We start from the raw sequence: 14,278 nt of genomic DNA on the forward strand, positions 1-14,278 counted from the left end.
ATCCCAAAGTGTAAATTTATGTAGAAGAAAGTAGGATTGAAATAAAGACCGTTAATAATTTTTAAAATCAAGTTCACTAAGATAAAAGATTTGAATCAGTGATGTTTTCTTCAGTTATTTTTCACATTATTATTATTATTGGGAAAACTCTCGTTTCACTTGCCAGTTCTCTAACTTTATTAATCTAGAAGACGTTTATGTGTATAATTAATTTAGTAAATATAGTTAGTAAATATAATTATATTATGGAATTGAAACTTTTTACTAGTTGGCTAAAAGAATATATTGATAACCAAATCTAATATTTAGAAAAAATTCATTGTCTTTCCTACACAGAGGTAAACAAATTAAAATTAGTTTGTTTACTACATACCTGGAAATTTACTAGTTTTTTTCATTATTCACTACATTGTATTGTAGGTATAAGTTTTTTATAACAAAGCCCCGCATTTCATTCAAATTAGACCAAAGATAAAATGCATTTCAATAAAAGAAGGTATATGTACCATAGATATAATATATATTTTATTTGTCGTAGTATTTTAGAAAAATAAGAAATGTAGTACTTTCCATAAAGACACGACTTGCTGTCCTGTTCAGGAATCATGCTCACCATATTATGATCATGAGCCAAACAACGCAACCACCATGACGCGTGCTAATGATTTTGGGTGGTATAATATATTTCTAAATATCTTTTATGAATGAAAAAAATATTCTTTTCTACTCCGAGCACAAGGTCTGAAATCTTTTTGAGGCAGTCGATTAGATTGGCCCGAGTACGCAACTGGTACTTATCGACCCCTGAAAGGATGAAAGGCAAAGTCGACCTCGGCGGAATTTAAACTCAGAACGTAGCGGCAGACGAAATACCGCAAAGCATTTCGCCCGGCGTGCTAACGTTTCTACCAGCTCGCCGCCTTATCAATGAGAAAATATTGATCATAAACTTGACTGGCTTTCTCTTAGTATAGAGACACACAGCGAAGGATATTAATATAATCCAAAACACGCTTACAACGAATAATGGTTAAGTAGTCGTACCTTTCATCATCTAAATAACATAATCAATCATATTCAGTCGAAATCCACTTAATCTGCGACCAACATATGTATCAACAATATTTGCAATGTAAGTTGTTTTGACATGGATTTTTGCGCACATGGAGGTACAGTAAAGGATTAATAAAACTGCAACCAAACACGCGCACGACTTGAGTATGTTACAGAGCAATGACAAAATCAATGATATAAAATGATATAAAAGTGTGATGAAACGGACCACAATAAATCATTTAACCATCGAAATTTTCAACATGGTCAAAATTATTTGTTTAATTTATGCAGTCCTCCTGGTTGGACTTCTGGAAAGTTGTTTTGCAAGAAGTGAAATTTTGAACGAAGATACTGAAGATGCTGGTGATGCTTTCTCTTTGAAAAAACGAAGTGAAATTTTATACGAAGATAATTTGTCTGGAGCTGAAGATGCATCAGGAGCTGGTGATGGTTTATCTATAGAAAAACGTTCACTGGCGTCATCTGCATCAATGAGCCAATGCTATGGAAAGCGTAATTGCCGAAGGCGTGGAAAATGATGATTTAGGCAAAACAGTATTCTCAGTATAAATTAGTCTTTTGAAAATTGTTTCACGGTAACGTTTCCAATGAATTATGTTTTAATTTACAGATTAGAGTCAAACTGATAAAAATAAGCACTCAGAGATTCTTGTATTCTTTTTCTAATCATTTTGTATTTGGGTTTTACATACTGCCACTAACATCGTTTTGTAAAATAAATATACAATACAACAAATTTTCTAAAAATAAACCAAGGGTTTTTGTAATGAAATAGTAATGGATTTTTTTAATTGGGATGATTTATTATAGAAATATTCTTCCATAGCCTAGAAGGAACTAGTGTCGTAGTAAGTAAATACATTCTTCCAAGTAATTAGAATCTCATCAACTTTCTTCGAAAACGTACAATTGATAAGAGCATTATTATACTATTTTAAATCTATCTTAGGTTTTCTGATACACGTTGTATTAGAATCATAAATATAATTGATAATCATATTGCAGAGGAAAGCATGGTATGCAAAATTTGTTTAGTTATCGAAGCTAAATTCTAGTTTCAGTTTGACTTTAAAATGTCGATAGATATAAGTTCCTTTCGACAGTAAAAGAGTATTGTTCTCTGATGAATGATTATCGAACCACGGAATATGTATGTCAATACAATGTCATTTATTACACTGTATGCTAGAGTCTACAATATTCTTCAGATCATACTGAAAGAGGTACTGAAACGTGGGACTTATGGAAAAGCGCGTAATGATGCTTTGAAATATTTGTAATTTCCATCCATGGGTTATTATTATTATGATTATTATTATGGTTTAGCTCAGATTCGGTCTAATTCCTTGTAGGAATTATGAGGATAGCTGGTAACCTTAGGTATCCACAAGTTTTCAGCAGTCTTTCGAGTGTGTAACGAACTTAGTGAATGTGAATATATCTCGTGCACTTTTGGGGTGCACAAAGCAATCACTAGCCGTTGCTTTAATAATCCAGAATTCTACCAGTCAGAAACAACAAGACGCAGACGTAAAAGATATATATACTACTTTATTCTCTAATGTGGTAACAGTAACAATAAGTGGTTATCTGATGTCCTTGGTTCTGGGCGCGCAAGGCTGAAAGTTAATCGATTGTAATATTTACAATGTTCAGCCGCTAAAAACAGAACGGGTTAAAGATGGCGTCGAACAATGGAGACGATGTTGGTCTGCAACAATTTGGTTAAAGGCCTTTTGGTAAGGACTGCTAGAATCAAGTTCGAACGGAGAGAAAATATGCGTGACCGTCGCCTTCAGTCGCTGCTGTCTCAAGTCCCCGATGACTGCTGCTAGTGGTCAAACGTTCTACGACCCCCTTGCCTTGGCTAACTACCACGTAGGCAAAAGGGTCGTGCTTCCGGTGGTTCGCGCATGCGCGAGAGGGCCCTTCCTTTCTGTGCCTTGGTGAAGGCACCAACACTCGCACGCGCGAAATAGAAAATGGACGGTGCGCGCGCGCGCACCGTTATAGGATCACTACAAGTGCTTAGAACCCTTCTGATAATCCTTGTGGTTCCTAAGCGACAAACTTTCTGTAAGAGCTCTACCGGGCATTCTGTTTCAGTCATCTGTCTATATCTTGGCTTACTGTTCCCAACGCACTAATTATTATAGGAAAGTCCTTTGCTGTTAGCATACTCCAAATTCTTCCTATTTAAAATTTTCAGGGATTATATATTTTTTGTTTTCTTTTTCTTTCTCTTTCTTTACGATCCTACAATCAAACGAACATGATGGGTCGATAAGTAAGCAACTTCGCTTTACCTTATCTATAATCGTTATGTCTAGTCAATTATTTTCTAATTTCTCGTCCGTTTGAATAGAAAAATCTTATTCTTCTTATTATTATTATTGTTGTTGTTGTTGTTATTATCATTATTATTATTGTTATTATTATTATTATTATTATTATTATTATTATTATTATTATTATTATTATTATTATTATTATTATTTTAAAAGTGATTGACGTAACTCTTCACAAATTAAAACAGTGAAGACGAAGAGCGCGATTCGATTGTAATAGATATTTGATTGGTTGAACGATATTTCAACAGTAAGTCTGTCTTTGTCAAGTTCAAAATAAGAAGTGATCACAATTCAAAATTATAGAAATTCAAACGTAAAGTATGAACGAGAGCAACCAGCGTCCACACGTTGAAGGAATGACATCGTCAGTTTTTAAGTTACAATTTTATGAAAGGCGAAAAGAAAACGATAGGAAAAAACAGAAAAAAGAAGACGACAGAAAAAAAAGAAAGAAAAAGAGAAAAAGAAGAATATTTAATCAAATAGTTTTGTATAAATTTGATGATATTTCCCTGTCCTTTTATTCATTCCTCCAGGACGATATGTTAATAATCCGCAAACATATTTCTCCTCATACATTCTGAGAAGTGAAAGTGAAGCAGATTCAGTATATTTTCTGAGAATATGCATTTTCATGTCTTCTTCAAAATTGTAGCCGCTTGAAACGAAATGTCGAACTACTGTTAGTGTGCCTGACGTCGAATCTGTGTCCATTAAATCTTTTGTTTAATTGTTGTTATACAACCAACATAAATCAAGTTGTGTTTCGTGCATACTGTAGCATACACCAAATGGGAATCTTTGCATGTTCCACCTTTTGTATAAACCATAACATTTCTGTTATGATTTCTGGTGGAATTCACTTCACTCATGTTGTTGCACAATGAACAGGGCTTACCTCTCTTGTGGCTGCTCTTTAAGGTACAGCGTGCAGATACTCCAATGTTCGTTTTCTTGGAGTTAGAAATAGAGGTCAATAATTCTCTTATATTCTTATTCCGTCTAGGCGGCGGAGGAAATATCTGTTTGAAACGAGGATATTTTCCCGCCAAAAGCTGGTAACTTTCATGCAACACTTTTGAAATGCCAGCGAAATGTCGGTGCCAGCTAATAACTAAAGGAATTCTGTCATTTATTGTATTGTTTTGCTAAAGTTATGCGTAAATGTTTGACTATCTTTGCTAATCTTAGCTATTTCATTTGCTATTTCCTTTAATCGTGATTCACTGTAACCGCGTTTGACATAATGATATGCAAAAGGATTTGCATGTTTCCAATAATCCCCTATGTCAGTACATCGGGATATCGGGTTTGACCGAATAAGATGATGTGGATTATCTCAGCGGCGGTGGAGATAAATGTGAGATGATGTAGGCTTGCAAAATAACTTTGTCACTATTCTCCCTCCAGAAAACTTGACTTTTGTGCCCAAAAATTCAACGCTAGTTTTTGAAAAACCTGGACGTAAATTTTATGTTGGGCTTAAAGCCATAGTTTCTAGCATAATAGTCACAGGAATGCAAGAAACCCATTAAACTATCCTGTGATTCTTCCCAAACAAAAATACGTCATCAATGAACCGTAACCAGAGTATTGGTTCATGACCATGAAGGGATTTGAATGTCTTAAGTAACTGTATCTTGAATTTCATCATGAAGACATTAGCGAAATTAACTGCAATGGGGTTACCCATGGCGCAACACTTCGTCTGGTGGTAAAATCTTTGTCTAAACTTCATTGTGTTACTTTCTAATGCAAACCTCAATAATCTATAGAGAAAATTTGATGGAATAATTTTGTTTGACCGCTTTTCGAAGGCATCCATGCATGCTTCTACCCCTTCATTGTGGTCAATAATGGGATATAAAGAAGAAACGTCCGTGGTTACCAAAATACAGTTCTTGATATGGACTCGGTGCTTTAAAAAGTTGTTGATTTTAGATACAAAATCAAAGGTATCCCGAATATAGGAACTTGATCGTTTTGCGACGTGGAGTAGAAAGTAATCCAGCCATTCCGAAATTCTGGCCGTGCAGCATTCATATACGCTGAAAATTGGACGCATTGGAAGAAAACTTTCGAACTCTTTGTGTATTTTAGGGAGACCATAAAATACAGGTGTTCTTTCTGACCGTAAATTCTTACATTTCTACCTGATACTACAATAGAAAAAAAACTAATATGGTGATATGATTCGTCTACAGTTTGTTGAAGATCAATTTACTATTTTACATTCTATATAAGAGGGGATTTATTATGTATTCTAAATATTTCTCTATGGACAATATTCCCTGAAAATGTGATTCCTGAATATTGTATTAAACATGCGAAGTAAGAAATGTCGAAACAGCCGTAAGAATGAACATATTGCGATATCACTGATCTTGGTTTCTCTTATTCCTCCAAACATATTTTGCTCTGTTCATGTGTTATAGCATATATTCGCAAAGTATTCATATATGTGATTTCAAGAGGTTGAGGTTATATATTGTGTTGAGCTTTAATATAGTTGGTTATTTGACGTGTACAAACTTTTATGGAATGTATGTGAAAGAGAGAAAGTGTGTGTGTGTGTGTGTGTGTGTGTGTGTGTGTGTGTGTGTGTGTGTGGTATGTGTGTGTATGTGAGTGTGTGTGCATGTGTGTGCATGGTTTATCTGTGAGTTGATAGCGGGAGAAACAATAAAAGAAATTGAAATCTGATCAGATTGTTTTTGTTCTTTTTCAGGGCATTACAAACACCAACAGATTTAAACATGTATCCATCATCTATTGAAATAAACAATGAAACTAAATCATGTTGTTTGTGTCTATTAATGAGCTCAACGTTATTTCTACCATCATTGTATTTTCATAATCCAAAAATGTGTAATAATTCCTTAAGATTTAGTGTAATCACAATATATTTTCAACCATCCACACTGTTGAGCAAAATGTTGAACACCCGTTTTGGTTATTGCTTGAAATCATTTCCTTAATACCTCTTATATTCAAGGTAGAGGCATGAAAATCATAAATCAGAATTTTTCTATCAAAGTGAATCAATAATTTGCATACTATGCATACTAGGACTAGATGATCGATGTACACGATCTGTGAGTAATGGTGGGTAAATAGCACATATTTCATCGATCATCGAAGGGTGAGAGGCAATGTCGACCTCGGCGGAATTTGAACTCAGAACGTAGCGGCAGATGAAATGCCGCTAAGCATTTAATTATTTGTCATGTGCTGCTCAACATATTATCGTAATGATTATATGTTTATAAGTTTAGTTTCTGACTTTTTATAATTAACTTTTTGATCGCTTTCGCACTGGTCATGTACATGGTGTCATGTAATAAATACCAAACCATGTAACCGTATGTTTTGTTGTTGAATATCAAAACGGCAGAAAAGTTGAATTATTACTCAGTTTTTGAAAGTAATCCGAAAATGTTCACAATATAAATGCGCGTAGCTTTGTGATGGAAAATTCATCAATAGGAGAAACCTCTAGTATTTCGATAATAATGCAACACATTTGATTGCTCCCTGAGACAAGCTGGAGATTTATTTACCAAAGAACCAATGTCTCTATTTACCCTAGTTGAAGTTAGTGTGGCGTAAATTTAATTTTTTTATCTTATTTCGGTGGCATTCATTCATTGCTTGCTGAGAAATTAGTAAATTAGTAATTCCCTGAAAATGTGATTCCTGTATATTGTATAAAACATGCAATGCAAGAAATGTCGAAACAGCTGTAAGAATGAACATATTGCGATATGTGATCGAATGTGATAAACACTATTTCTGCAAAAATAGACTCGGGAGATGTTTTATCTGGGCTTGTGTAAATATATGTTTTGCTTTGGGCAGTGAACTATGTCAATAAATCGTAGAATACACGTGTTTCTTCGTTGTTTCAATTCATCAACTACGAAAACTAAAACAGCCCGAAATGTATGGGGTTATACTTATGCAAACAGCAGTTGGAATGTTTGGTGGTGTATACAATGCTTGCTGAAGTTTGAATTAAGCAATCAGTGTCACACGAAGCAGCTTTGAAAAGGTATCTCGGCGTATATATATCCAAGGAAGAATATTTACTTTTCATATCCAAGTACCTGCATTTCACACAAATTAAGCCAAAGTCAAAATGAATTTAAATAAAAGAAAATATAAGTACCGTAGATATAATATATGATATTTTGTGTGTCGCATTTTATTAAACAGCAATTATGGTTGTAACGTGATTGCTGAAATTCAAATGGTTCTTATCTTTAATAGAATTTATAGGTTATATTCTTTTATTCGTTTTATTTGTGTCAGCCATTTGACTGCGGCCATGCCGGAGCACCGCCTTTAGTTGAGCAAATCGACCCCAGAACTTATTCTTTGTAACCCTAGTACTTATTCTATCGGTCTCTTTTGCTGAATCGTTAAGTTACGGGGACGTAAACAAACCAGCATTGGTTGTCAAGCGATGTTAGGTGGGGAACAAACACAGACTCACAAACGTATACATATATACACGACGGTCTTTTTTTAGTTTCCGTCTACCAAATCCACTCACAAGGCTTTGATCGGCCCGAGGCTATAGAAGAAGACACTTGCCCAAGGTTCCAAGCAGTGGGACTGAACCCAGAACCATGTGGTTGGTATGATAGGTAAGGTTTTCTTCCCAACACAATATTTAATTATTGTTAGCATTTCTAGCATACCTAGTCGTCATTCGCAAATGCGAAGAGGCTTGATAGCATGTGCTTTGGTTCTGCGAATTCGTTTAGGTATCATATAGTTGCAAATAGACACACACAAGATCTCGGTCCTATATCAATTGTGTAATAGATGGAGGATGAGACGCCTGCACCAGCACCCAACAGATAGTCATTACAGCAAACTAGAACAATGGGAAATGATGTAGTTTTCTTAAAGATACATCTTTCTGTTCTGTCCAGGAATCGAGCTCGCCACCTCATGATCATGATCCGAACTACACAGGCACCAGGACACGCGCTAATAATGTTAGGTGTTCTACTGTTTCTAACTATCACCTTTTAACTATAAGAAAGTATTCTTTTCTACTCGAGACACAAGGCCCGAAATTTGGGGAGATGGGGCAGTTGATTAGATCGACCCCATTACGCAACTAGTACTTTATCTATCAACCTCGAAGGATGAAAGGCAAAGTCGACCTCGGCGAAATTTGAACTCAGAACATAAAGAGAGACGAAATACCGCTAAGCATTTCCCCGCAGTGCTCGCCACATTATTATGAGAAAATATTGATCGTAAACTTGTTTCACTGGTCTTCTCTTAATATTGTGAGATACAGCAACGGATACCAAAAGAATCCAATACACACTTCCAAAGATGATACTTTAAGTAGCAGTACCTTTCATAATCTAAATAATATAATCAATTCGATTAGGTTATAATACACTAAATCTGTGATCAGCAGATGTATCAATAATATATGCAATATAAGTTGTTTTAAGATTGCTTTTTGAGAGCATGTAGGTATAGCAAAGGATTAATAAAACTGCAGCCAAACACGCGTACGACTTGAGAATGTTGCAGGACAATGACAGAATCAATGATATAAAAGTGAGATGAAACAGACAAAAGTAAGTCATTTTACTACCGAGATTTTCAAAATGGTCAAAATTGTCTGCCTGATTTATGCAGTCCTCCTGGTTGGACTTCTGGAAAGTTGTTTTGCAAGAAGTGCAATTTTGAATAGAGATGTTGAGGGTACTGTCGATGTACCACCCGCTCTAGAAAAACGAAGTGAAAGTTTTTTTGAAGATAATGCGTCTGGAGCTGGAAGTGCTGGAGGTGCTGAAGATGCTTTATCTCTAGAAAAACGTTTTGTACCACGAACTGCACCACAGAACCGTTGCCCTGGAGGGCCTGTTCGAGTCCCAGGCAGTTCTGTAACACAACCTTCACCACAGAACCGTGGCCCTGGAGGGCCTGGTCGAGCCTCAGGCAATTATGGAAAATGATGCATCAGGAAAAACGAAGTCCTTAGTTTTCTGAAATAGAATTTAGTCTTCCGAAAATCTTTAAAAGGTATCGTATATAATGAAGCGCATTATGGCTTTATGTATTTACAGATTTGATTCAAGCCTGATATAAATAAGCACACAGATTTTCGTATTCTCTTTCTAATTTTGTATTCCTACTTTACATATTGCCAGGCCACTGTAGAGTGTATCCTTCGATTTCTGATATAAATATACCACGCAAAAATTTCAAGGAAAATAAGCCAATGGTGTTTTGTAATAAAGCTGCTATGTATTTTTAAATTTCGTTGATTAATTATAGAAATCTCTATCGAAAGCCTACTGGGAATTAATGTTACTGTGAGTAAATATTCTTCCCAGTGCTTCAAATCTCTTCTTTGAAAACGTTGGCTTAAAAACAGTAAATGAGATGATTTATATCTTTATCAAACATTTTATAGCCGTATTGTACATCATTGAGCAATTTCGAGAGCAGCATTAAGGCTAGACAAAAGAGGAGCAGTGATAGAGAGTCACCCTGGTAAATGCCACATAAAATTCTTACATCTCCAATATTGAGAGATTCATTGTCACTGTTCAAAGTCAGTGTCGTTCTTCATGATCTCATACTTACAGACAAGAAGGTTCGCAGAGTAGGTGCTATTTTATAATTTACCAGACATTTCTTAATCCACCTATGTGGTAGACTATCAAAAGCGTTTTATAGTCTATCCAGGCTATCGACAAGATTTTTGTGTTGTTTGTGACGATTTTCCAAGGCCATCTTATTGATAAGTAGCTGAACTTTACAACCATAGGACCTACATTTACATCCTTTTTTCTCATTAGAAGATATCCCACTTTCTATTAAAAAGCTATAGGTATATTCAATCAAGACAGATGTTAAGTATTTTATACATTGTTGTTAAGCAGTTTATCAGTCTATAATTTTTTGGTTAGTTTGTTTCTTCATTTTTTGGGATGTAGGAATATTTCACCATTAACTAGCTAAGAGGGGATCATACTAGGTTATTGCAAAACATTGTTGTAAAATTTTGTTACCAGTTCATGGCTCTCTAGGAAGGCATTCAACCAGAAGTTAAGAATGTTATCTTTTCCTGGAGATTTCCATTTGCTTGACTTCTTGAGAGCAGATCTTACGTCCTCTACCTTGAAACCCTCCCACATTTCCTCTTCTAAGGAATCAAAGTCTGTAGATATTCTATTAATACAAGGGGCCTTTTCATTCTGTGTTTTTTTCTTCTGCCCAAATTTTATTCCAAAATTCCTGCATTTCTTATTTAGATGGGACAGACTTAACTGTAACACGTATTTTCCCTGTCATCCTGTATAAATATTTTGGATGTTGTTGTCCTCGAAGAATCTAAGGCGTTTTTAATACCTTGCTATGCGGCTAGCTTTAGCATATACCTTTTGCTTGATAGTTTCTATGGTATTGATGTCAAGTATGGTTTTCATATATTTTTTCTTTAATTTTCGGGCTTTTGTTGATTTGATAGTCTGGTCAAACTTAATGTTTTTTTAAACATTCTATGTCAAACCTAAGTAACTAAATTTGGTTTTGAATGCGCTCTTGTTAAGTAGGCTTTTTGTGGGAATGTTATCGTTTTTTAATCTTTTCCCCACATAGAATCGTTGAGATTTTCGCGGATGTATAGTACAGGTGATTGAGATCTGTAATATCAACATCATTATTTGAAATTATAATCTTAAGTGCAAGGCGGATTTTGCCAATTACTTTCAGGTTTTGGTTAGAATTACGAATTTTTGGGAGAGTGGTGCTTTCATTCATACTGGTTTCTTTAATTTTCCTCCATTCAATCATGATTTGATATTTTAGTTTATGTAGTTCTGTTGCGTCAATTTCTGTGTGACTTTCTTCATCTATTTGATTTTCATCTACCTTAGTGTTTATGGTTGGTTCAGAGAGTATTTCATTTTGCTTATCAGTTACATTAACTTTTTCAATCATTATTGCATTTTCATCAGGTCTGGGTTGGTCTATAATTATTTCCTCCGTAGTAACTTTTCTTTAGCTATAACTTCGTTCTTTTTATCCCTTACTGATTGTTTAATTTGCTCAATCTCTAATTCACTTAGCAATTTCTTTTTCATAACGTTGGCAGGTTTGTTACTGTCTATGTAGAGTCTTACTTCAATGTGTTTCTGTCTCCAGTTTAAGTAGGTTTGTACAGTATAAGATTTATTTGTGTGGAAATATATGGCGTGATAGAAGGCCTTAAGAACTTCTTTATTATCTCCCCTAGACCATTATTCATTCTTTTTCTTTTGGTTATTTGATGACGAACATGAATGGCTATCTGTTGGAATATTCTAGTTGTGGGGTATTTCCAGCTCCTGAGTTTCAGGAAGATTTGAACCAGTAGCTGACTTTTCCTATCAAATCTAGTTCATTGTTCGAGTGCGCTGTCCTTGGTGATCCGGGTGAGGGCCGATCCGATTACTATTTTGCTTTGTTATCATTGAGGCATGACAAGTTTGGACGTTGACATTCGGGGACGGATCTGTCTGTTTAGGGTTAATTTTTGAGACATCACTGCCTCCGAGTTCTCTGAATGAAAACATTATACCGGCACAGCACGGTACAACCCCATAAAACTACAAAACTTAGTAGGTATCATTAGGCCGTAGCCGGCATAATAAAGTAGGAGCTTTTAAATGCATACTCTAAAACATAAAAGATATAAAGATGAACGTGTGTGTATGTATGTGTGAAGATATGTGTGCATGTGTGTGCATATATGTATATGTATGTATGTTTATGTTTAATTTTATTTGATTTTGTGAGGTTATTTATGATTTTGTGTTTCCATAGGTGTATTTACACAGAGATATTGTTATTTTATGGGTTTAGTTTCACGTTTAATACTTATTGAGATTAAATCAGCTGTTTTAATTTTTAATTAAATTTAACATTTTAATTTTTGTTTTTAGTTTATGTTTTCTGTTAATTTGTTTTATCAATTAATGTTTATTTATTTATGTTTTTCTATATTTCACATTTATATTAATGTCTTTGGGTTTATATGTTAATAATTACAGGTTTTTATGAGCCGATAAATAGTCTATGCTCCCGTTTCTGAATGTGATTATTCCAATTAGTAGTCTTGCATATGTGTATATGTGTATATCAAACGACGACTTTTTGTCTGTTAAATCTCAATTGATGACCTTATTACATTGCAGGATATTCTTATAACCATGAACTGATAGTTATACAGCCATGTAACATGATACAAGACAGACAATACGCCTTCTTGTCAACTATCCTACATTTTCTCCTTAATTTTTAGCACACCGCGTTTTTCTCTAGAATTGTTTCCCCTGACACTGCCTTGATACTACAGCAGAAAAAACTCATATGGTGATATGATACATCTACAGTTTGTTAAAGGTCAATTTAGTATTTTACATTCTGTATAAGAGAGGGTCTATAATGCATTCTGAATATTTCTCTATGGATAATATTCCCTGAAAATGTGATTCATGCATATTGTAGAAAACATGCGATGTAAGAATTATTGGAACAGTCGTAGGAATGAACATATTGCGATATCACAGATCTTGATCCCTTATTCCTTTAAACATATTTTGCTCTGTTCATGTGTTATAACCTATATTCACAAAGTATTTACATATGTGATTTCAAGAGGTTGAGGTTATATATTGTGGTTGTTGGTTATTTAACGTGTACAAACTTTTATGGAAATATAAATGTGTGTGTGAGAGAGAGAGAGAGAAGAGAGAAGACAGGAAGACATTGTATGGGTATGAGAAAGAGATTGTGTGTGAGAGAGAGAGTGTGTGTGTGTAAGAGATAGAGTGTGTGTGTGAGTGAGAGAGAGAAAGAGAGCATGTGCGCGTGTGCGTGTCTGTGTGTGTGTGTGTGTGTGTGTGTGTGTGTGTGTGTGCGTGTGTGTGTGCATGTATGTGTGCGTGTATCTCTGCGTTGATGGGGGGAAAAAAGAACCTGTGAAATCTGATCAGATTGTTTTTGTTCTTTTTCAGGGCATTACAAACACCAACAGATTTAAACATGTATCCATCATCTGTTGAAATAAACAATGAAACTCAACGTTATTTCTACCATCATTGTATTTTCATAATCCAAAAATGTGTAGTAATTCCTTAAGATTTAGTGTGATCACAATATATTTACAACTATCCACACCTTTGAGAAAAATGTTGAACGCCCGTTTTGGTTAATGCTTGAAGCCATTTCTTTAATACCTCTTATAATCACGGGAGAGGCATAAAAATAATAAAATCAGAATTTTTCTCCTATCAAAGTGAAACAATAATTTGCATACTATGTGTACTAAAACTAGATGATCGATGTACACGATCTGAGAGTAATGGTGAGTACTGCTTTATTTGAATTTGGTTATTATAGAAAGAAGAAGAAATTTATCTGCAGAACGAGATTTATTTGCACAGGTATTAGGTAGCCTGAATATATTTAAGATGTAATGTTATAGTAATGTAGAACCAGTGCGTTGGCGTCCTGTTGACTAATCACATCAACAAAAATTATTTCTACTCTGGACACAAGGCCTTGAAAATATTTTAGGGAAGAAGGCTAGTCAATTACATCGATCCTAGTGCGTAAATGGCACATATTTCATCGACCTCGAAAGGATGAAAGGCAAAGTTGACCTGGGCAGAATTTGAACTCAGAACGTAGCGGCAGATGAAATACCTATTTCTTTACTACCACCAAGGGGCTAAACACAAAGAGGACAAACAAGGACAGACAAACGGATTAAGTCGGTTATATCGACCCCAGTGCGTAACTGGTACTTATTTAATCGACCCCGA

The 14,278-nt window shown here is 34.9% G+C and overlaps 2 long non-coding RNA genes across 2 annotated transcripts; both read left to right on the top strand.

Annotated features, from left to right (window-relative positions):
• Positions 1-1,293: 1,293 nt before the first annotated feature.
• LOC118762328 lies at positions 1,294-6,223 on the top strand. Its single transcript, XR_004998077.1, has 2 exons — positions 1,294-1,652; positions 6,157-6,223. It is a non-coding gene; the product is annotated as an uncharacterized LOC118762328 (long non-coding RNA).
• Positions 6,224-9,059: 2,836 nt separating this feature from the next.
• Positions 9,060-13,532, top strand: LOC115232581. The gene is made up of 2 exons (XR_003883642.2): positions 9,060-9,485; positions 13,469-13,532. It is a non-coding gene; the product is annotated as an uncharacterized LOC115232581 (long non-coding RNA).
• The last annotated feature ends 746 nt before the right edge of the window (positions 13,533-14,278 follow it).

This window comes from Octopus sinensis, linkage group LG2 (genome assembly GCF_006345805.1).
Source record: "Octopus sinensis linkage group LG2, ASM634580v1, whole genome shotgun sequence".
Lineage (NCBI taxonomy): Eukaryota > Metazoa > Mollusca > Cephalopoda > Octopoda > Octopodidae > Octopus > Octopus sinensis.